Genomic DNA, 24,769 nt, shown 5'->3' on the forward strand with positions numbered 1-24,769 from the left:
GATACATGTGGAGTCACCAGCCAGTTCTTTTTACCTGAGAGTGAGGAGTTTTGCCAGGGGGATGTAGCATGTGAGAGGATCATGCTGTTCCCCCCAGTTCCCCTCCCCTCTGAACAGTCATCCCGACCAACCAGAGGAGGTTCTAGTGCAGCAACCAGGACACATACCCACATCCAGCTTCCCACCTGCAGACACAGCCAATTGTGTCTGCAGAGATGCCTGACCAAGCCGGAGGTAACACAGGGATTCAAACCAGCGATCCCTATGTTGGTAGGCAACAGAATAGAATGCTACGCTACCTGGACGCCTGTTATGTGTGATTCTACTTAAACCTCACCTCCATCATTCAACAATGCGAATGACAACAAAAGGCCAAAGTGAACAAGAAAAACAAATTCATAAAGAAATCTAGCCGATACAGTGCGCATTTGCCAATGTCTGCCATTTTCAAACACAGTGCAAATTGTTCTCTGCAATCAATGCATGGTTTGCTGAGGACTGTGAGAGCAGGCCAAGGTGTCACACTACAGCAAAAAGCCTCAGCTAGCCTGGCTCCTGTCTTTTTGAATTCAGAAGTCTGGGAAGTGAGTCGTTGATAACGTTTTAATCAGAATCAATCAGCAACCCTTTCAGAAATGTACAAGTCAATGTTCCAGGACAGCCAAAATATTACACCCGGCACCTTTAGATAAAGAATGTTTGGTGTGTAAACACACAGCTGGAATATAGGGTGTGTGTGCTGAAGTGTTGGGACATACAGACACACCTACAGCATGTGTAAAGTGCATTTTGGCAATGTTCTCTAATTAACACATGGCAGCCCCACTTGAAAACGCTCATTATCAGCACATGGATGGTCTCAGCTTTTGTGCAACTTGGCACAGTGCAAGATCATTGTGTGTGTGTGTGTGTGTGTGTGTGTGTGTGTGTGTGTGTGTGTGTGTGTGTGTGTGTGTGTGTGTGTGTGTGTGTGTGTGTGTGTGTGTGTGTGTGTGTGCGTCTGAGCGTGCCAGCACATGTGTGCACTAATAGACAGAGCGCATGCCAGCCAAGCTGACAATGAGACAAACGTGTATTTGTCGCTGACCTGTGGTGGGGTAGGTCATCAAAGCCAGCTAGAGCCCGGCTGTAGAGGGCCTCCAGCTGAGCGAGAGGCAGGTTGTGTTGGGCAAGCAGGCGCCGGTGGTCAGAGTGCTGGTCCTGGCTGGAGTGTCGCCGGGACAACGGAGGCAGCAGAACCGGTCCAGAGAACCGCCTACGTACCACCTGGTGGATGGCAGGGAGAGACTCCCGACGTCTCTGTGAAAGAGGCAGAGAGCTGAAAGTTTAGGGTGGTGATCTTGTATAGCACCCATCTACCTTTATTTTAACTTTTGCTACCTTTATTAGCATCTATACTGATTTCTAAATCTGTAGTGTCTATAGATAGATCGACAGACAGACAGACAGACAGACAGACAGAAAGTCTGACTGTCAGACAGACAGATAGACAGATAGATAGATAGATAGATAGATAGATAGATAGATAGATAGATAGATAGATAGATAGATAGATAGATAGATAGATAGATAGATAGATAGATAGATAGATAGATAGATAGATAGATAGATAGATAGATAGATAGATAGATAGATAGATAGATAGATAGATAGATAGATAGATAGATAGATAGATAGATAGATAGATAGATAGATAGATAGATAGATAGATAGATAGATAGATAGATAGATAGATAGATAGATAGATATCTAGATAGATAGATAGATAGATAGAGAGACAGACAGAGAGATAGATAGATAGATAGATAGATACTTAATTGATCCTGAGGGAAACTGAAGCATCATTACAGCTAGCATAATCCAAAGGCACACAATAGCAAGAATATAAAGCAGACTATAGGGAATATACAAAATATAAAGAACAAGACTAAACTGGAGTATTTGGTGCCTATAAAATAGGTCTATCCATTCATCTGTCTATCACTGCATCCATCCATCGTCCATCCACCTACAGATCCAAGCAATCCATCATGTTAATAGCACAGACTGCTTTTGTTTATCTACTCATTTGTCCTCATTTCCATAGAACAAAGTAATATCCCTTTGGCAAAACTCAATACGTGTTTCTCACTGTAGGCTTACCAAAAACATTTGTCCTCATGTCTTCATTTTGCCTTTGTGAGCTGTTAAATGTGCCCTCAGTGCAGTGCTCATTCTTTTAAAAAGACCATTTAGAATTATTTGGAGTGCTGTGTTATAGGGAGAAGACAGGCGTAGAGACAGCAGCTTTGTCTGTTTGACGGAGAAATTGAACCAGCAGGGGAGGGAGGCCTGATTCCCATTAACACAGGTGAACAGAGCGGGCAGCTGGTTCGATGGCAATATGAAACAAGAATGAGTCAGCCAAGACCCCAAACACACACACACACACTTTCTTGCTTGCTGGTTGTCCATCGTGCCCGATGATGACCATCTTCTTCTATTTGTGGGTCCTTTGAGGACTCAGATAGCAGAAGATACCTGCGCAGAGATGGTTTTTAAAGTGGCATGGGGGGTGCGCTTCTCCCAACGCCACATGACTTGATTGTAGAGGAGATGGTTCCGATGGCAAGGGGGATCCCTAGACGACCGACACCTCCACACAACTGCAGGGGGCTGCCAGAAATCCAGTTTTTCGGAAACTGCCTCAAAGCGTGCCACCACAGCTTGCTTTTCTGTTGGGGTAAGCTCCCTTAGCCTTATGTCTTCCAGACTCACCCACAAGGCAGCGGGGCAGTGGTTGATAGGTGCCAGGGTGTGTCCACCAGGGTGGGCCTGCACACCATATCTCTGGGGCCCACTGCTGCTCCGAGATCCCCTGTCAAGTTAGCCTGGGGCCGCAAGACCCCAGTTACCATGTGTGGCCACGGGGAGGCCTGGCAGGAGTCTTGGTGAAGGAGAGGCTATGTACTGGCAAGGGAAGGCTTACACGCTAGGATGCTTCCCTATTCGCCACAAAGGCTAGCCAGCGGCAGCAAGCTAAGGGCAGGAAGGACACAAGCGGGTTGGAAGAACACATGCACCTCCCCTCCAACTACACACTGCTGCACTAGACGCATCACAACACCCTGTGTGTATGTACACACACACACACACACACACACACACACACACACACACACACACACACACACACACACACACACACACACACACACACACACACAGGTATGGGCAGACATACACAGAAAGATACTCAGAAACTGACAAACAAGTAGTCATACCAACCTTCACAAATATAGTCTAGTCAGTTAAGGCAAAATGGCTGCAAAAAGTCATTCACATTTGAGCCTATGTTTTTCTGTTAATTTAGAGTCCAATAAAGAAAAAAATGCAAGGAGCCCAAAATTTTAGGTGGGGGAAGTCTCTGAAATGGCCACGCCCACTTTTTAGGCCTGGAAATCAGTATCTCGGCTCCTGAATGTCGCAGAGAGCTGATCATGGGCTCAAAAGAAGCAGAAGCACCACATTTATATAAGCATTATGAACAAACATATACCCCAAAACCTTTACTTTTTCAGATATTTTAAGAAAACTAATTTTTACTGGTCACGTTTCACGTATCAGCTCCTGAAGGTTGTAAAAAGCTATATTTGACATGAATCTCATTCGCTGCCTATGTTATAAAGCATGAAGCACAATACACACACGAATCATGAGTTTAGAAAATATCTTAGTTGTCTGTGGTTCTTCTTATCACTTGGGATGTAATGCCGCCTCTGACCACAATTACAAATTGGCGCTGTTTGTTTATCAAGTGGTTGATTCTACAGGAAAGGAAGCAGAAGTGCACATGTTTCAGTAAAGCTAGTTTACTGTAAACATTTGCCAAAATATGACATGCATGCCTCATCTGGCCTTCATATCAGTGAGTTAATTTGTTCCTGACCTCGTGGATGGATGGTAAGGAACAGTGTTGTTTTATTTTTGTATGTTTACCTTGTAGAACATTATTTTCACCTTAGCTCATATGTGTAGGCCTAACTAGCCTTGCAAGCATGACTTGCTCGATACACTCGACAGCACAGTTGCACAGTTGTAGTATTTGGCTAAGGCATTACCTACTTTTGGACAGTTGGTGTTTGTGTGTCTGCTTGCTCTACACATGTTGGTTAATTTTGGGCATTTTTAGTTGGCTGGTATGAAAGGGTGAAAGTATTTGTAGTAACAACACTTTTATTATGCTATATTTGGACACACTTTTATTGGACTATATTTTGTATCTATGCAGAAGAATAAATAACATTGTTTATTGCATGCTATTTTTGTGGGAGGGTGGATGTATTGTGCCATACCAGTGAAACATCACTCTGTTACAAACTTGTGTACAGAAAAATCAAGTTTAAATTAGTTCTGATTTTCCATGATCAGATGATCCCCCATCCTAACTATGGAACTAGGGAACAAGACCCTGTGCATTGTCTGCAAGGTTAGTTTTCACGTGTGTGCTTCAGTAGTATAATGTTTATGACATCAATGAGTCCAACAGTGTTAGTTTTCATGCGTATTCCTTCAGTAATGTAATGTTTATGACAGCAATGAGTCCAACATTTCATTTCTAAATTCATGACAGGAATCTGGTGGAAGGGACATAACTGCTGTCACAGCTCCTAAGCTGCTTCACCAAGTAAAACTGTTTGAGGAATCCGGACTGATCACCAATGATGCGGATATCAATCTTTCACAGAGACTGTCAGCTGTCAATGCAGAAACTTTACAGGATGGATATAAAATCCACAAGAGTTGCTATGATCGCTATAATAACAGCCATTTCAATTGTGCGAAGGATCGTAAACGGAAAAGAGAACTGGACCTTGCAGATCACCAGACTATTGGGGCAAACACACGAGCAAAGGCTGGGCCTAGTCTTGCGTTTGGAGCCGAACTTTGCTTCTATTGTGAAGAGCCAGCCAGCTCAGTTCATGAGGTTGAACTCATCCATTCCCTTCCCAGATGTCATAAGTAAAGACTCCAGTTTTGTCTTTACAGTCGGCAAAACTCAGCATGACCAGTTTGTGCAGGAGCGAATTGTATTAAGTAAGAAGGATGTCAATGCAACCATCTCACGAAATGCCCTGAAACTCCCAAGTTCATGTGCAAAAGTCCAACTCGCTAGCCCTGCAATCAAGCCACCCAAAGGAACCTTTGCAAAGCTGAAGGAGGCCTGCAGATCAAGAGAAGAAGAGACAAGGAAGTTATTTGGTGGTGAATTCACAGGTGAAACTAATTGATATAAAGTCAGTTATTCAAATATTTTAGATGTTACTTAAGTCTTACCAGATTTTTAATACAGTGATATTCATTGATTCAATTTCACATTCAAGTTAATTGATTTGACAGTAAGCCCAAGAGTTACACTTAGCTTAACTATTCATTTCAATTTCAGGTTTACCCGACGCCTTGTCAACAAAGGATGGAGATATTTATCATAGCCAAAAGTCTCAAATTCTTAAGGACATCGGTGTACAAGTTCAATCTACATCCTCAGAAGGACTTGTGATAGATTTGTCTGTGCAAGTACGAATCATGGCAAAGTCTCTCACCAAAGGCATGACATTCCAAGACTTTGTAATCAAAGTGTTGAACAGCATTGCCAGGATCGGTCATGAGAAGAAAGCCAATCGTATTGACATTGTGGCTGACCTCTACCAGAATATGAGTATCAAGACTGTGACTAGGAAGAACCGGGGATCAGCAGGTAGTTCACAGATGGCTTTCAGTGAGAATGACACCATGCCAGAATCTAAGCAATTCTTTGAAGCTTTTCTGTCTAATGTAGACAACAAAGTAGCCCTGAATCTAATGTTCGCCAGGATTGCTAAGGCACAAGCGTGGAACTGGGACAAGGAGTTCAGCATCACCTACGGCAGAAAGGTGCTTGCAAACTTCGGCGAAAGCTTCGAGATCCAGCTTTATGACAGCATATTTATGCTTGAGGAGGCTGACAACCCCATCGTTTGCCATGTGATGCACATGCTAAACAAGGGGATCAAGTCAGTTACAGTTAGAACAGTCGACTCCGATGTGGTAGTCATCCTACTAGGGTTCACTACACAGTTCCTATCAGTATGTAATGACTTGCAACTTATAGTTGACTTTGCAGTTCCTGGCAAACGCCAATTCTACTCAATCACAGAAGCACACAAGAAGCTTGGTGGAGATGTGGCCGATGCCATGCCTGTGTTCCATTCTTTTAGTGGCTGTGATTCTGTGAGCGCCTTCTTTGGCCACTCAAAGACTGCTCAATACAAAGCCTGGATAAACCACAGTAAGTCCACAGAACTCACTGCTGCTTTGAGAGGACTAAGTTGCTGCCCTAGTATCGAGACAGTTAAGGAAAGCATGGAAGTTATTGAGCCCTGGGTAATGAGCTGGTACAACAAGACTGGACTGTACAACTGTGTCAGTATAGATGAGCTCAGATTCCAGCTGTTCAAGCACTCAGTTAATGATGAGCTGAGAGACCTACCCCCAAGTCAGGATGCGCTTCTACAGCATCTGTTGAGAGCTACATTCCAGGCAGGATGGCTGTGGGGAAACCGCCTGCTACAACTCCCTTGTCCCCCTGTCACTGAATGGGGTTGGACTACCGAAGGAGAGGAACTCTTCGTCAAGTGGAGCACAGTTTCCACAAGAGATACATTGTCTCAAGTAACAGGGGTGTGTAGTTGCAGATCTAATAAGTGTACCTCATGTTCTTGTGCTGGCAGAGGGATGAAATGTCTCATTTATTGCAAGTGCCTCAGCAAGTGTTTGAATCCAGTCTGATGGGATGTGTGAGGTTAAAATAAAGATTTTTTTGGACCTCACATGGTTTGCTTTGTTTCTTTGGTGGTTACTGGGTTCCTCCTCTTATAACAAAGAGTCAACTTGAATACTAGCACTCCATGAGTAGATGTAACACTTTTACTCAAACAAACTGTATAGCCTTCTTGCACAGATTTGGCTAAAGTTGATTGCATGCTGCTGATCAATTCAATGGAAAAAAGAACATGTTCATGAATAGCTCAAAACGTGAAGGTTTTAGGGCATACAGTATATTTGTTCAGAGCACTAATATAAATAGTTATTTCCACATCTTTTGAGCCCAATATCAACTCGGGGCAACCTCCGAGAGCTGAGCCTGAGATATAGTCCCAGGGCTAAAAAGTGGGCGTGGCCATGTATGTGACCAGTGAAAATTAGTTTTTTGTAAATACCTGAAAAAGTAAAGGTTTTGGGGTATATGTTTGTTCATAATGCTTATATAAATGTGGTGCTTCTGCTTCTTTTGAGCCCATGATCAGCTCTCTGCGACATTCAGGAGCCGAGATACTGATTTCCAGGCCTAAAAAGTGGGCGTGGCCATTTCAGAGACTTCCCCCATCTAAAATTTTGGGCTCCTTGCATTTTTCTTTATTGGACCCTAAATTAACAGAAAAACATTGGCTCAAATGTGAATGACTTTTCGCAGCCTTGACCCCATATTTGCCCTTAACTGACCAGACTAATAGGGCTCCACTGCCATTCTAAAAATAGAACAGGCCTGAGCGCGCATTGAATCATGGGATTGATTTACGGACAAACTGCTCTTAATTTCGTAGTGTGCGAAAGTGGTTTTGCAGAAGATTTGTATTTACGATGGCTGGTAACCTTGTCATAGAGGGAGGCAAACAATCTAGAAAAGGTGCCACAAAGCATTGCTACAGGGGGAACTTGTAGATCGGATTGACGATATAAAGAAAGGCTGCCTGAAGGAACAGAATTTTCGAGATTCCCAAAGCCAGGAACCGTGAAAGATGGCCGAACAGAGTGGGAAAAGAAACGCGAACAGGGGAAGACAGAAAAAGCAAAGAGGTGGCTTCATGCATGGGGAAGGAAAGACTTCTGTCGTTTTTCGGACATTAAGAAGGACACTTACATATGCAGTTTACATTTCTTCAGGGCGAGGGTCCTACGGAGGACCATCCTGACCCTATTCTTGCCACTCTTAACCGAGAAAGAAATGGAGGGTCGTGCTCTTCGTGCAACAAAACGATTAAGAACGAAGCAAGCCCGAGAAAGCCGTATTTTGGGCCCATCTAAAGTGAAAAGGGAACGACTTGGGCCTGAAGTAAATACTACTGGCCGTGTTTCAACAGAAGGATTGCAAACGGAAGAATCTAACTCCATGTTTGTCAGGGCTGACGATGGTGAGGACAGTGCCTGTTATGCCTTTCAGGATAAGTCTACACAGACCATCTATTGCAAGTATACTCTTGGAGCCAAAGTTGAAAGTATGGTATTGTAACGTGCATGGATAAGTAGACACGTTGGTCCTTGACTAACGGGTCGGACCCTTTAGTCGACTGGTTAACGTTGTCGCTTGCGGCGCGGGAGACACAGGTTCGCGTCGCGTCCCGGCCATGGCGACGGTCTCCCAGACTGCCCCCCGAATTCGCTACAGTATACAGAAATCAGTTCATAACAAAAGGAACAAATGCAAAATCCTATATTTCCAGCAGAGTAAATTTGATGTCGTGTGATCGCATAATTGCAGATGACAAGAAATGTAAAATTTTACTGGACTTGATTCCTAACAATTTAATGCACTGTTCCGTTTCCTTGGACAGGCTAAATATGAACTGAATTACTGGAATGGAAAAGAAAATGACGACAAAGACAGGGAAGGATTTGGTGCCCCACAAAATATATCAGTTAATGAGCAGCTATTCATCACCCTGATAAGGCTGCGGTGGGGCTTCAACGTTAGAACCATTGCCTACATGTATGACATAAGTGAGACTCTTGTGTTCATATGCTCTTGTCAGAAAACTTGCACATTGCTGAAATAAACCACTCACGGGATTAAAACGACGAAATTCTTCTAGTTCGCTCAATTCTTGTGTTGAAACTATGAAAGCAAGACGTGTTGCGCATGGTTGTTTGGCTTGTTTGTCCGCTTTTCGATCCCAAGCTGCATTGCGCGAAAATTTCGTGACGTAGCCAGAGAGGAGCCCTATAGACGGGTTTCCTGTTTACAAACTTTACTGGGTGCGTGCGCAGCCAGGGGGCAAAACCGCTTTGGTGGCTCTCAAAAGATTATGCATCTCATAATCTTTTGAGAGCCACCAAAGCGGTTCAACAATGAAAATGTGGAACATTTTCCACCCATCCTTTTGGCGCTTTTTGCAGTTTATTGCACAACAACTGCACGTCATCTCTGCTGTATCTGAGCTCCATCTTGGTTAAAATCTCTGCGCTGTAGCTGCTTTCTGCCCCCTAGTGGCGCACGCATCTCTGTGATGACGTTGCACGGAACCCCCTTCTATTCGAAAGACACTAGCATATGCGCACAAAATAAACATATACACACAAAGCTACACACAATCTCAACCATAACCTCAAAAATCTATGCCCGGGGTGCCTCTGTAGCAAGTGTACCAAATGGTCACATGGTCATAATGTCGCCTGTTCTGCACTGTCCTCACACCATTCATCGTGTCCACATCTTTTTCTACTTTCTTTTAATTCAACCTTTAGTTAAAGGGGAAATCACATTGAGTTAAACCAAAATTCTTTTTTGAGGGAGATTAAGCCTGGTAATGGCAGGACAGAATCCAAAACAACTGTAAAGTTTTGAGACAACTTAAAAAAACAGTAGGTTATGACAGATGAGAAGATCCAAAACAGAAGATCCTGAAGTAGTTCTGTTATACATCTCCTAGCTGATCCACCAATACCCCCCATTGCATTTGAATTAGATAAAATGTTATCCTCTCCGTTTGTCAGATGGAGTCAGACGGCTGGGGAGGCGCTGAGCAGACTGTGTGTTCAAGCCCTGCTTATGGAGGCGCTTCAGATGCTGCTGTGCATCAGAATGAGTTGGCAGGGCTCTGCCTCATACTTCTTCTCCACCACATACATGTACTGTGCCATATGTAGTGGTTTTTATTCCCCACTATGTTTTGCATACTCAGGTTCAGGTCAGTACAGATCTGGGTAAGGTGCCAGAACATACTTGCTACCAGCTAAATTTAAAAGGATCAAAACAACTGCATTTTAACTGTGTTTTTCATGTCATCATGTGGAATGCAGGGAGATGTGTCGAGGGTGTCTGGCTGGGAGAGCTGGTGTTGGATCGGCTGGGGGAGTCTGATCTGCTGTGTCCAGTGGGCCCAAGGATTATGGCCCTGCTGGAGCTGCACCTGAAGAGGAAGCACCAAGGGCGGTCTGACAGGACGTGGAAGTGGGGTAGGCTAAGCTAACTGCCAGCCCATGCAGACCGGCAGTTCCGACAGTAATCCTGGCTGGTGTTCGTTCTCTTGGACAGTGAATTTTTATTTTTTTTAATATGTTGGATATGTGTGGCGGCACGGTGGTGAAGTGGTTAGCGCGGTCACCTCACAGCACGAAGGTTCTGGGTTAGAGCCCCGGGGTAGTCCAACCTTGGGAGTCGTCCTGGGTCATCCTCTGTGTGGAGTTTGCATGTTCTCCTCGTGTCTGTGTGGGTTTCCTCCGGGGGCTCCAGTTTCCTCCCACAGTCCAAAGACATGTAGGTCATGTGAATTGGCTATACTAAATTGTCCCTAGGTATGAATATGTGTGTGTGTATGTCGGCCCTGTGTGATGGCCTGGTGGCCTGTCCAGTGTGTCTCCCCACCTGCCACCCAATGACTGCTGAGATAGGCTCCAGCATCCCCGCAACCCTGAGAGCAGGAGAAGGGGTTCAGATAATGGATGGATGGATGGATGGATGGATGGATGGATGGATGGATATATGTGTTTATGTAGTTTTTTGTAGTTTGGATATAGTGTTCTTGTAGTTTGGATATGTGTTTTTTTCATGTTGCACTGCTGTGGGCTGGGGGAAATGATATTTCATTTCACTTCACGTACGTCAAGTGCATGAAATGAAATGGCAAATAAATGTTACTGATTCCTGCATTCCCCTTGGACACAAGCAGGAGCAGACCAGCTCCTTACCCTACACAGAAAACCATGAGACACTTGGCATGGTACCATACCTGGCATTGGCGTAGTTTGGGTACAGCAAAGCTCTGGCGCAGTGGGAAAATAGTGTTGAATTGAGATGGCGTGGTCTGCACTGACGACGTTCTCTTGGCAGCCTATACAGGCTAAGCCGGCCAGGCTGTTTCAGCTTCAGAGAGCACAACTGATGGGAATTAAGGGGAAGTGGAGAGAAGATGCAGGAATCTGCATGACTGTGTATACTAGAGCAGAGAGACATTTTAGCTTTGGCTGGTTATTCAAATATATAGAACATGCAGACAGGCATGGAGGTGCAGGGAGAGAAAAAGCAAAGGGATAGAGAGAGAGTGAGACAGAGAGATAGTGAGTGAAACTGAGTGTTAGAGAGAGAGAGAATGGACGAGGGAGAGACGGAAAGCCAAAGAGAAGGGGATCAAGTTACAGAGGAAGAGCAACAGACGGTAAAAGTGAGAGACAAAAGACCACACAAGGGGGAAAAGAGAGATGAAAAAGGGAATAACTATGTTCAGAGAGAGCGAGAGAGAAAGACAGACAGACAGACAGACAGACAGGCAGGTTCAGCAGAATATAATGGAAGGCCATCAGCATACACAGCTGTGGACACACACAATTACAGCTCCCTCATCACTTCTAATTGGAGTAAGTGATTAGTGTCTCCACTCGACAAAATGATTCCGTTATTATTAATCTGAGGAGTCCTGCTCGAAGAGAACAGAATGCCTGGTAACATCTGGTGTACAAGTCAGACACACAGCTCCACACACTGACTGATACGACAAATAAACGACAAAAAAAAGAAAAACAAGCACGGACAAGTGTCGATGTTTACAAGTGTCCTGGGTTTACACCTGTTGCTAAAGTACTAAAGCAATTTCAGCATTGACTTTTCTGTTATCTAACCAGTATTGTTGGGTTTGATTGAGATCATTGTAGTGGGTGCCACCAGCGAGAAGTTTTAAATTGAATTCTGAGCTCTGCTCTCAAGTGCATATTCTGTAAATGTAATATTTTGCCATCCCGGCAGACAAGACTGAAAGGGGAACACCGCTGAATTTCAAATACTTCACCCTTATTACTTGGGACGGATGACATGACATGATATGACATGACATGACATGCTAACCGGGAAGTCATGTCTTTTGTGCTGTGCTGTGTTGTGTTGTAAACTGATTTGTTGAATAAATCCCCCAAAGGAAGAAATTCTTCTTCCACGTGATTGGGCCTCATGTTCATCCACCCAGCATGTTGACTGTAAAACAACAGGTTTGGCTGTGTGGAGGGATTAAACAGAAGGGGAACTGAACTGTTGTGTTCCCTGGTGGCTCTTCCACTTGACTGTGTACCATGAAACATAACCACCCTGACACCTGTGATGTTTATCACTCATGCAATGTCCTCTCAAACAAAGCAGACATTTTGCCTATAGTAAAAGCACATTGCCGCCGGCTTGGTCGGGCGTCCCTACAGACACAATTGGCTGTGTCTGCGGGTGGGAAGTTGGATGTGGGTATGTGTCCTGGTCGCTGCACTAGCGCCTCCTCTGGTCAGTCAGGGTGCCTATTCAGGGGGGAGGGGGAACTGGGGGGAAAGCGTGATCCTCCAATGTGCTATGTCCCCCTGGCGAAACTCCTCACTGTCAGGTGAAAAGAAGCGGCTAATTGGCCGGGTACAATGGGGGGGGGAGCACATTGGGCACACCAGTTAGGGTTGGACCTCACTAACCACTAGCTCAGTCTGCCACCCAGAACCATGACACCCTCCTAGTCACAGTGCGCATGGGTCAAGCCAGCGCGCGCTGGGTCAAGCCAGTCTGTCTCTATACACGGCGCTGGGTCAAGCTAGAGAACGCCGCTCCCTGGAGCTGGTGGAGGGTCATTGTCTGACTCATGAGTGACTTGACACAAAACCACGTCAGCATGTGGACTTGAGAGACAGTCTCTTTCATTCATAGACAATCTAGTTTTATAAACTAAACATGGCTCTTGGCTTAGAAAGTTGTAAGACTTTAAATGACTTAATCAGTATTTGTATTTTTTTTTTCCAAATACGGCAGAATGAACATCAGGTAAGATTTCTTTTCCAAATTCAACACAGAAGTTTTGGAATTGAACTTCACAATTTCATTTCAGAGGTACTGATTTTATTGTGAATCCTAATTACAATTTTACACCATACACCCTGTCTGCCACCCACCCACACACACACACGCACACACCTTTGTGAAGTGAGAAGGGGTAATGACACTGAAAATAACACTCAAGTCAAAGCTATTGTCAGAGAACAGACCGGCACTGTTTTGTCCTCATTATATTCATCTAACCTTGTCCTTTTTAATGAAAATAGAAAAAGGGACAAATTTCACTTTTTCTGTTCTTCAGAGGCCAGCCTAGCTGCTGAAAAAAAACCTGCAGTGAAAGTGACATTTGTTTAATTGCACCAAAAGATGAAACACTGGCTGCCCAGAATGCTCCCGCTGTCCATAAACAGCAGGAGTCGGCTCCATCTGACATAACCCCGTTTACCATCTCGAAGTTTTTTTTTCACCAAGTCCGGCCTCTTTCATAACATAACCGAAGGAAAGAAATAAATCAAATGTGGCAAAATCCTGGAGTGACTGATAAAATGTATGATAATGTTATCCTATTAGTGGAGGGACCACTTGATGCTGAGAGTGCTCCTGCTGTATGGTAGCAGGGCAGGCATTGGTTTGGCTCAGTAAGAGGCCTGCTCCTGCCGGCCTCTTTGACCGCAGTCAGATGCAGAGCCAGGCCGCAAGCCTCCCACAACCTGTGGAGCTTCCATCTGCCCAGCACAGTAGGCATACACACACACACACACACATACACGGAACACTCAAAAATATGCACCCGGGTGCGCACACATACCAACACACTATGCAAACACACCCCATAGTAATTACATGCACATATCTTACATGCACCCTCTGACATACCCAGGAATACAATGAGAGAGCGATCAATTATTTCGCTGGATCCATAGACGTGATATGAAATATGTACACACCGTATGCATTCCATTACATTTCATGATCAATCACTATGCCTTAGGGCCATACTATCACAATGCCGTCTCTCTCTCTCTCTCCCTCCCTCTCTCTCTGTGTCTACCTTGCAACCCCCGCCCCCATCTCCTCTCAAATGCATAAGACTGAGTATGTGTGTAACTCCCTCAAAGGGAGAACAGGACAACAGAAGTATTGTCTCTGTGATTTCTGTCCATATCAACAAGTCTCCCAAGATTTGGTCGCTCATATACTTTATTGATTGTGTGTCTCACCGTCAACATTTACATTTCTTCCACTTTTCACTTACGCAGTTTGTGATAACCTTGCTAGTTGGAGAAGCCAGCGAGAAAGGACGTAATGGCTCTAGCCAAGTTCAGCTAAACAAGATGGCTATCTAAATCGTTGGTGCCTACTTGGAAGCTAGCACAGGGCTCCTGCTGTGTAGTTTTCCACTTAATATTGTCGATTGTTGCATCGTAAGATGTTTTGCAAAAAGTAAATTTACTAAGGAACCTATTGGGACGATTCGAAAAAACAATTGCCTTTAGAAAATTGTCCAAGTAGGAAAGGGTAGTCCTCAAAGTTTTACTCCCAGCAGATTGGACTCATTTATCTCAACACCGTTAATCATCATTGGAACTGAAAGGTACTATAAGCAAACATGAGCACCACCAGAACAGAGAACTCAGTAATTTTGGGTTTGTCCAACCAGAATGGACAGCTTAGGGGCTCTGTGAAGCCTGCTGGAGAACCAGGTGGAGGTGGAGGAGGCTCACAAAAGCCAGTTTCTGATTTTTCTTCCAGCCATCTCCTGGCTTGATGACAGTGTTGGCTGCAGGGAATGACTGAGAGCTACCATTATTGATGGTGCCGGGGCCTTTAAGCTGGCTTAGTGGCTGCTGCTGGGGGCCTCTGTGTGACTGAAGAGGTCACTCAGATGAGTGATGAAACGTATCTGTCAGTAAACATTGTATCCAGATGAACTGATTCAACCTTCTTTGACTTTATTGATCGAGTATCCTAGAATAAGTTTAAGTTTATTTTATTTGACATGGACATTACAATAGCATTGGAACCGCAATATACAGTTATGCACAAGCACCAGATGCGCTGTGTTTAGTGTTTGCAGGGAAACACTCATTTACAACACCTGTCCATAGGAGGCTTTTTTAAAAGTTAAAATAGAAAAAGACAAAAAAGGTAAACAAAAATACAGGCGTGTCTATACAGCGGTATTAGGTGTAAGAACAATGTTGTTTCTCTTTTAGCCATGATTTACTGAAAACATTAAAATTGTATTTCATTTCCAACTCAGTGGGTTGACGTTTCCAGACTCAACTGTCCACATAATATAAATGAGGTTTTGTGCGTTGCAAGGTGACAGTATTTATGGAGGCCTGTGGTGTCTTGCAACAGTTCATTAAGCAGGGAAGGAGCATGACCGCATAGAGATTTAAAGATACGCTTTAGGTTGGAACAGCTCATATGAAGCTTTCAAAGCTGAACATATTGTGTTTCTCCAATAAGAAGTTTTTTCAACTCTCTTTCTCAGCATCCATTATTTAACAACAGCTCTGTTGGCAGGCAGACCTCAGCACTATGGGGGGCATCCAGGGGGCTTGGCGGTCTATTCTGTTGCCTACCAACATGGGGATCACCGGTTCGAATCCCAGGCTTGGTCGGGAATCCCTACAGGTACAATTGGCCGTGTCTGCGGGTGGGAAGCTGGATGTGGGTATGTATCATGGTCGCTGCACTAGCGCCTCCTCTGGTCAGTCGGGGCACCTGTTCAGGGGGGAGGGGGAACTGAGGGGAGTAGCGTGATCCTCCCACGTGCTATATCCCCCTGGCAATACTCCTCACTGTCAGGTGAAAAGAAGCGGCTGGTGACTCCACATGTATCGGAGGAGGCATGTGGTAGTCTGCAGCCCTCCCCGGATTGGCAGAGGGGGTGGAGCACCGACCGGGACGGCTTGGAAGAGTAAGGTAATTGGCCGGATACAATTGCAGAGAAAAGGGGGGGGGGACTTCAGCACTATTTTAAAAGCTTAAATTCACCAATGTGCATTAAGAAAGGTCCATCATACTGCAGTCCATTAATGGGAAGTACTCAACATGAAGAAGCTACCAAATACTATACTGTAGGTAAATTTATAGTTTACTTTAGGATGATACCAAGCACATTCAAGCTATAGCTTTATCTAGCCAGTAGCTATACCAAACATAAGCTGTGTCTGAGCAAGAAGGACACATCCTACGAAGAATGCATTTCTGGGCTGCATACATCTGCTGTCTCGACTCCTAATGGGAGCAGCCGAAAGTACTAATAGTAGTAGTAGTAGTAGATACATCAGAGACAACCATGTGTCGTGAAGCATCAAGAGTAGTCCAACCAAACCCTACACCAGCTCCTTTCAGCATGGAGATCTCCTGCTATAAGTGATAGGTTGGAAAGAAAACCTGCATCCTCTTGGCACCACATTACGCATGGTCGTCCATGTGTGCCGTAGACCTTCTGCTTTGCTGTAAGCCGTAAAACAAATGGGATCCTCAGGCTGCTCTGCATGTCCCATGAGTTGGACTGAAGACTAAAGGCACGTGTTTCCATCAGGCCATCCAGATTGTGGAGTACGCTTGTCTGTGAAACCTGCCTGAGGCGGATGATTCACCACAAACTTAAATTGCACATCCCAACAGATGTGCTTTCAGGGGATGTTTTTGTTGTGGTACACTTGTCACGCCCATGTTTTCTACTTATGTATACCATTATCATTCACCACTCTGGGTTACAAATGTGTTCTCTATTACTGTTGTACAATGCATTTTTCTGTCTTTCTGTCGAGCATTTTGTGACCTATAATTTTGGACCTCAACTGTATGATTAGATTAAATTAAACGATTAGCTGAACCTATTGGGATTGTTGATGTATATCCTTATGAATGGAGCGGGACGAGAGAAGCCTCTTGTCTGAGTGCCATGTTCAGAAAATTGATTATGCAATACCTGATGATGCTGTGAGCCCAAAGAAATGTTGCGGTTTGGATTTTAAGAGGGCCAGTCATTCTTTATTCACAGATGGTAATCAAAGCCACCTCCTTTATTGTCCCGATTTCAGCAAGAAGTATCTCAGATCAACATTTGATATGTTAAGCTTGGGCTAACCCTAATGTCAATCAAAACCCTATTTCACACATGAATCTGATTGGATGAATGATATGACAGCCCGGGAACATCACGTCCATCATTGATCTGAGACCATCTCTCCCTTGCAGACACCTGGAGAACCCTCCCCATTTGGATGCAGTGATCAATGCGTAATGCCAATTCACTGCTATAAAAGTTGTTACATCTGTCACAAGGTCTTGATACATGCTCGATAATCCAGGTAAGAAAATAAAAGAAGGTTGAATCAGCTCATCTGGATACGTTTATTGACAGAGATGTCGATAAACGTATCCAGATGAGCTGATTCAACCTTCTTTGATACATCTGTTACATTAACTACAAGGCAAAACAAGATTTTCAAATACCATTACTGGTGTCCTGGGATTCCATCTAATCACATTTAAGGAAATACAAACGGTGCTCTCTGTGTACAAAAAGGAAGCACTTTTATTGTTGCCTATCTACACCTCATGACTCACATACAGGAATATGTCAGTGTGAGTGTGCTTCACACACACACACACACACACACACACACACACACACACACACACACACACACACACACGTGAGAGTGTGCACGTCACACCAGGTTTACAGTATGTGTGAATGTGCACGTGTCCCCTTGTGTCATTACTAGCGAAAAACAAAATCCCGAGGTAAAATTTAAACTTTCATGGCTGAGAGGCACTCCAAGTCTGTCTCACCTCCATCAATCCTTTACCGCAACAACAGATCACGCAAGACAACATCACCTCAACCCAAACTCTTGATCTTCTCTTGATCTTTTCATGAGGCTATCATGAGAGGAGGTTGCCCAGGGGGTGGATGCAAAGTTGGGCTAGTGTGTGTGTGTGTGTGTTAAGTGGGACATCTCATTTACCTCAAGCCAAGACATTGACGCAGAAGGTGTGGTTAGTCAGTGTGGCAAGACGGCAACTGGAATGAGAGAAAGAGAGCAGCGTTGGTGTTAATAAAAAAAACATCCCCCATCACTTCCGGGAATTAGGTTTTCTTCTGGGACTTTAATATTAACAAGGTCAATCATTGGCTGAGGACATGCCGAGCATATGCCAGCTAGCACTAGCAGAGTGGATTCAGCTAAAGCAATAATTGTTTTTTTATGCAGTGACAAAAAGAAATTTGCCTATGATCCATTTTGTTTAAACATTAACAAATAATGCAGTGAAATAAAACTAACGTCATCAAAATTTAAAATCACATGATATTCATAGTCCATTGTCAGGTTTTCATCGCATGTATTCATAATAAAATGGGACTCCTATACAAACTGCCTTGTCCCTGCACACATTTTGAGTCAGTGGTAACGAAACCTCAAACCCCTGGGCGTGTTAACTGTTAACTCCAGTAGCGCTTTCGATTGTACTACACAAAGTACTACACATTGTACTACACAGAGTACAGATAAGGTTAGTTATAGACTAATAACATCGCATCAGGGCTGGCTGCTAAATCATTGACCATGATCTTCACTTTGCCCTGCCACATGACCCCGTATTAACGTCTCTAGTCATTAAGTGAACATCCTTTGATGTTTGCATCCTGGTGACGCACATCTGCACCTCTCGGAGGAGATATAAACTTGTTAAACACTAACCTTGGCTCAGACGAGCATTCCCAACACTGACAGCTGATAAGGACTGTGAAGGAGCCATCAACGCTCCCACAGTTTTGTGCTGAATCAGCTTCTCTGACTTCTCTAAAAGTGTCACCAAGAGTCGCCGCCAACTTGAAAGGAAAACACACCACAGGTCTATTCTTGTTTTCTTCTTTGGTTGTCTGCAGTGGTCTTCATTCAGCGTACACCAGTAGGCAACCAACAACTGATATGGGCAGGGTTCTCAAAAAAAGCACTGATGTATTTTTCCCATTGAAATGTACTATCCTCCATAAATTGCAGTTCAGTTTGACGCCAATTTACTTTGAGTTTTTGTAATGAATATTTATGTCAGCTCCGAAAAAGGTGGGTAAAAAATAGTCTGCAAATAAAATGGTGGTTAAACTGTATAAACGCATTTACCTTCCACTGTATGATAATCTATTAAAGGCATTTGCTCGCAAAAAGAAAGTCACAAAAAATGGCATTACTTAATTTACATGCTCGGTGTTTTTATCAGTCACTGTTATCACTACAATTTATTATAATAATTATTAAAACTACAATTTCTCTATAACACTAGCTCTGTAATAGAGCTACTACATATATTCAGGACTCCATAAGTACAAAATCTCTCATCTCACTTTCATTTGACTTGGAGAAGTCAAGACTTGGAGAAGACTTACGACTGTATACCCCGGGGCACTCTGTTAGGGGTACTATGGGAGTATGGGGTACCTGGGCAGTTGCTACAAGCCATCCAGTCCTTGTATAACCAAAGTGAGAGCTGTGTCCACATTCTAAGCACACAGTCAAACATGTTTTTAGTGGGTGTCGGACTCTTGTCCCTTGTCTCCGATTCTGTTTGTGACATTCATGGACAGGATCTCAAGGCGCAGCCAAAGTGAGGAGTGTGTCCATTTTGGGAACCTCAGAATTGCATCTCTGCTCTTCGCAGATGATGTGGTTTTGTTGACTTCAACAGAACGCAACCTCCAGCACGCACTGGGGCAGTTTGCAGCTGAGTGTGAAATGGCCGGGATGAGAGTCAGCACCTCCAAGTCTGAGGCCATGGTTCTCTACCGGAAAATGGTGGATTGCTCCCTCCAGATTGGGGATGAGTTGTCGCCTCAAGTGAAGGAGTTCAAGTATCTCGGAGTCATGTTCATGAGTGAGGGTAGGATGGAGTGGGAGATTGACAGGTGAATTGGTACAGCATCAGCAGTAATGCGGACGTTGTACCGGACCGTTGTGGTGAAGAGGAAGCTGAGACGGAAGACAAAGCTCTCAATTTACCTGCCAATCTTAGAGGGGAGGGGAGGAGAGGAGAGGAGAGGAGAGGAGAGGAGAGGAGAGGAGAGGAGAGGAGAGGAGAGGAGAGGAGAGGAGAGGAGGGGAGGGGAGGGGAGGAGAGGAGAGGAGAGGAGAGGAGAGGAGAGGAGAGGAGAGGAGGGGAGGGGAGGGGAGGAGAGGAGAGGAGAGGAGAGGAGATGAGATGAGATGAGATGAAATGAGACCTCACTTTCATCTCAAGCAGAGCTCTCTGTCAGCCTGGGATCAGATCAGAAGCATCAAATGTTACTGCATCTAGTTGTACACCTAGAGTCGGCTGAACGGGTACTAGGTGGTGTTTTTTTTCTACCAGTCTGTCTACTGATATACTATATGCACGCATTCACACCGAGAAACTGCCCAGAACAAAAACACTGCTGCCTTGTTCAAGAGCACCTAATAATAATAATGGATTACATTTATATTGCGCTTTATCTAGACACCCAAAGCGCTTAACAGTGAAGGGGGAAACTCACCTCAACCACCACCAATGTGTAGCACCTACCTGGGTGCTGCACGGCAGCCATTTTGTGCCAGAACGTTCACCACACATCAGCTTGAGGTGGAGAGGGAGGACTCATTCAGCAAATTACAAGGGGAAATGATTAGGTAGCCTGATGGAGAGAGCCAGGTTGGGAAATTTGTCAGGACACCAGGGGACCCCCTACTCTTTGCGATAAGTGCCATGGTATCTTTAATGATCACAGTGAGTCAGGACCTCGGTTTTAACATCTCATCCGAAGGACGGCATCTCCTACAGCACAGTGTCCCCATCCCTGCAGCACTGAGATTTTATTTTGTGTTTATTTTTGTTGTTTAATAGGGCCAGAGGGAAGACTGCCTTCTACTGGCCAACTAACGCCACTTCCAGCAGCAACTCAAATTTTCCCGAGAGGTCTCCCATCCAAGTACTAGTTAAGCCCATACCTGCTTAACTTCTGTCATGCAGCAGAGCCAGGATATATGTTGGTATGGCTGCTGGTCTAGAGGTTAAGTGCTGAGAGAAGGAAGAATTGCAACTTATGCATCCATCATAAATTAGTATAACACTCCCCCAAAGTGTTCGGGGGAAAGATTTAAACCGACTACTACTCTGATCTCTGATAAATATATACAGTGCATCCGGAAAGTATTCACACCCCTTCACTTTCCCCACATTTTGTTATGTTACAGCCGTATTTCAAAATGGATTAAATTCCTTTTTTTTCTCATCAATCTACATACAATACCCCATAATGAAAAAGTGAAAAAGGTTTTGTAGAATTTTTTGCAAATTTATTAAAAATAAAAAACTGAAATATTGCATGTACATAAGTATTCACACCCTTTGCTATGACACTCAAAATTGAGCTCAGGTTCATCCTGTTTCCACTGATCATCCTTGAGATGTTTCTACATCTTGATTGGAGTCCACCTCTAGTAAATTCAACTGATTGGACATTATTTGGAAAGGCACACACCTGTCTATATAAGGTCCCACTGTTGACAGTGCATGTCAGAGCAGAAACCAAGCCATGAAGTCAAAGGAATTGTCTGTGGACCTCCGAGACAGGAATGTATCGAGGCACAGATCTGGGGAAGGGTACAAAAAAATTTCTACAGCTTTGAAGGTCCCGAAGAGCACAGTGGTCTCCATCATTCGCAAATGGAAGAAGTTTGGATCCACCAGGACTCTTCCTAGAGCTGGCCGCCCAGCCAAACTGAGCAATCAGGGGAGAAGGGCCTTGGTCAGGAAGGTGACCAAGAACCCGATGGTCACTCTGACAGAGCTCCAGCGTTCCTCTGTGGAGATGGGAGAACCTTCCAGAAGGACAACCATCTCTGCAGCACTCCACCAATCAGGCCTTTATGGTAGAGTGGCCAGACGGAAGCCTCTGTTCAGTAAAAGGCACATGACAGCCCGCTTGGAGTTTGCCAGAAAGCACCTAAAGGACTCTCAGGCCATGAGAAACAAGATTCTCTGGTCCGATGAAACCAAGATTGAACTCTTTGGCCTGAATACCAAACGTCACGTCTGGAGGAAACCAGGCACCTCTCATCACCTTGCTAATACCATCCCTACAGTGAAGCATGGTGGTGGCAGCATCATGCTGTGGGGATGTTTTTCAGCTGCAGGAACTGGGAGACTAGTCAGGATCGAGGGAAAGATGGATGGAGCAAAGTACAGAGAGATCCTTGATGAAAACCTGCTCCAGAGCGTTCAGGACCTCAGACTGGGGCGAAGGTTTACCTTTCAACACGACAACGACCCTAAGACAACGAAGTAGTGGCTTCGGGACAAGTCTGTGAATGTCCTTGAGTGGCCCAGCCAGAGCCCAAACTTGAACCCCATTGAACATCTCTGGAAAGACCTGAAAATAGCTGTGCAGCGACGCTCCCCATCTAACCTTACAGAGCTCGAGAGGATCTGCAGTGAAGAATGGGAGAAATACCCCAAATAGAGGTGTGCCAAGTTTGTAGCTTCATACCCAAGAAGACTTGAGGCTGTAATTGCTGCCAAGGGTGCCTCAACCAAGTACTGAGTAAAGGGTGTGAATACTTATGTACATGCAATATTTCAGTTTTTTATTTTTAATAAATTTGCAAAAATTTCTACAAAACCTTTTTCCCTTTGTCATTATGGGGTATTGTATGTAGATTGATGAGGGAAAAAAAGGAATTTAATCCATTTTGGAATAAGGCTGTAACATAAGAAAATTTGGGGAAAGTGAAGGGGTGTAAATACTTTCCGGATGCACTGTATATATATTTTATTTTGTTTTTACAAAACTGAATCACTGTTTCACGAGGTTAAAGAGGCCTTTTCTTTCAGTTAAAGCCAGATGGGTCCGAAGGGACCTCCTGCATGGTCAAAACTATTGACGTTTTGACAAATAGCATGGATGGCAAACGTCATTTATCTGTTTAATTACAACCAAGACACCCAGACAGATATGAAACGCGTGTTTGGGCATTAGCTCTGTAAATATTTGAACATTAAGCAAACTCGCACGTTATCTACCAGTCAACGATGAGAAGGAAAATTTAAGCGTTGTATAATCGCGCCATCTAATGGACACATATGAAATCTTAGTGTGCACGCGTTTGCGCGTGCGTGTGCGTTCTGGTGATTAAGGTTAGGGTTAAGAACTATGGAATGAATTTAAGCCCATGTAATGTCCCCAAAAGTGACCTAAGTACACGTGTGTGTGTGTGTGTGTGTCTTTCAGGATATCGAGCATTCGTTGTAAAGGTGTAGTTTCCCATCATGATGCAGGGATAAAAGTATTCAAGACACTTATAATCGCTTTTGCTGTAAAAAAAAAATTGGCTGATAACCCTAACCCGCGCATGCGCAGTAATATATGATTATGACATGTTAGCGCATTTGTCCTCATCATGTAGTGAGTTTAACCTAAAACTACACTTCTAACTAGATATACAGCCAACTCTCTGATGTTTCGTTACTGTAAAATGCCAACATGGACCAAGGACTTCGCTAAATAACTGAAATGAGCGTACTGTCGTGGGTGTGTGCGTGTCTTTGTAGTGAATCTGGTATTTCAGAAGAGATAGAGACGGTAGATGTGGTGATGGGGGGGGGCACAAATTGAGGGGAGGAAACAGATTAAGAGGAAGGAAGGAGGAGATAAATGCTGGATGGAAGGGATTGTATAAATATTTTCGGGAAACACATTCCGTATGGCCACAATTTCAGAGCTGCAGTGAAAATATGATTCTTTATCCCAAGTCAACAACACAATACAATACAATACAATACAATACAATACAATACAATACAATACTTTACTGTAGCCATGTTGTTGGCTCATTTTATTTCTGTAACAAACTTGATAGACTCGGACACTGAGTAGCACAAACTAGCCCTATTAGAAAAATTTTAAGAAGACATTTTAGGAAGACAAAACGGGGCGAACGTTGTGGGAAAACAGCTTTGAGAGATGAAGAGGGCGCGCAAATTAAAACGCTTAGGTTTGCTTTAAGTTGCCCAACCTGAGACAGTTAATGGAAATGGAAATGTAAAACATGTGCGCTGCGATGCCGTGGTGGGACAAAGGCTACAGTAAACTTTTTATCGTCCCAACAGTGAATGACAACGGACTGACAGCTACTCCCAGACTCCTCAGGCAGCGCAGCGCAGCCTCCGTCTCTACTCTACTCCAAGCAAACTGAGGTCCGACCATACTGGTAATTCAGATGCCGACACAAACTTCCTCTCTCTATCGCTCGCATGAGTCTAATAAGTTTGCTATAACTGTGGAGCCTTTGAAGGCACCGAGGAAAAAACACATGATAAACATGATCAACATACTCACCACCCGCGGCTCCGGGGGAAGACGCTGGTGTAAACGGACGTACTGGGGCATATGGCATACCGGTGTGACTCGGCTCTATTTATCGCCGTACATTTTATGACCGTGACTATAGGTCAGACTTCAAACTCTGCACCGTGCCGCTGTCGTCGCCGATGACGAATGAAGTCACATGCCAGGAAATGTTTGGGGATGTAAACAACGCACAATGCATTTTGTGTAGCCAAGCGGGGACCGGGACCAACACAGATATCCCAATTTTACGACACTGTACAAACACAGGCGGGCCCGAGCAGGCCACCACC

General features: G+C 44.3%; 2 long non-coding RNA genes across 2 annotated transcripts; one reads left to right on the forward strand and one right to left on the reverse strand.

The window, feature by feature from the left end:
* Positions 1-1,153: 1,153 nt before the first annotated feature.
* LOC130110522 (uncharacterized) lies at positions 1,154-24,519 on the reverse strand. The gene is made up of 3 exons (XR_008810047.1): positions 24,468-24,519; positions 18,085-18,140; positions 1,154-1,299 (listed from the first exon to the last, which is right to left on the reverse strand). It is a non-coding gene; the product is annotated as an uncharacterized LOC130110522 (long non-coding RNA).
* LOC130110521 (uncharacterized) lies at positions 3,810-4,898 on the forward strand. The gene is made up of 3 exons (XR_008810046.1): positions 3,810-3,942; positions 4,411-4,468; positions 4,613-4,898. It is a non-coding gene; the product is annotated as an uncharacterized LOC130110521 (long non-coding RNA).
* Positions 24,520-24,769: the final 250 nt, after the last annotated feature.

Source organism: Lampris incognitus, chromosome 3 (assembly GCF_029633865.1).
Source record: "Lampris incognitus isolate fLamInc1 chromosome 3, fLamInc1.hap2, whole genome shotgun sequence".
Classification (NCBI taxonomy): Eukaryota; Metazoa; Chordata; class Actinopteri; order Lampriformes; family Lampridae; genus Lampris; species Lampris incognitus.